Source organism: Myotis davidii, unplaced genomic scaffold (assembly GCF_000327345.1).
Source record: "Myotis davidii unplaced genomic scaffold, ASM32734v1 scaffold326, whole genome shotgun sequence".
Lineage (NCBI taxonomy): Eukaryota > Metazoa > Chordata > Mammalia > Chiroptera > Vespertilionidae > Myotis > Myotis davidii.
Window position 1 is genome coordinate 336,165 of NW_006296626.1, and position 573 is coordinate 336,737.

The window sequence follows — 573 nt, forward strand, 5'->3', positions numbered from 1 at the left end:
CATTCTCCATGTCCTGCAAGCACAGCCTTTATCAAGTCCCAGAGCGAGCATTTTCATTACCCCCCAGAGAAAACCCCACACCCACCAGCAGTCCCTCCCCAAACCCCACCCCTCCCTCGGCAACCACTAACTTCTATTTATTTATTTATTAATATATTTTATTGATTTTTTACAGAGAGGAAGGGAGAGGGACAGAGAGTTAGAAACATCGATGAGAGAGAAACATCGATCAGCTGCCTCCTGCACACTCCCTACTGGGGATGTGCCCGGAACCAAGGTACATGCCCTTAACGGGAATAGAACCTGGGACCCTTCAATCCGTAGGCTAACGCTCTATCCACTGAGCCACACCAGTTAGGGCGGGGCAACCGCTAACTTCTGTCTATGTCTCCGGGTCGGCCTGTCCTGCATGTGGCACTGGCCTGTGTCTGGCTCCACTCACTGGGCGTCCGTCCTGTTTTCTTTCTTTCTTTCTATTTATTTATTTTCTTATTTTTAAAAATATATTTTTATTGCCGAAACCGGTTTGGCTCAGTGGATAGAGCGTCAGCCTGCGGACTGAAAGGTCCCAGG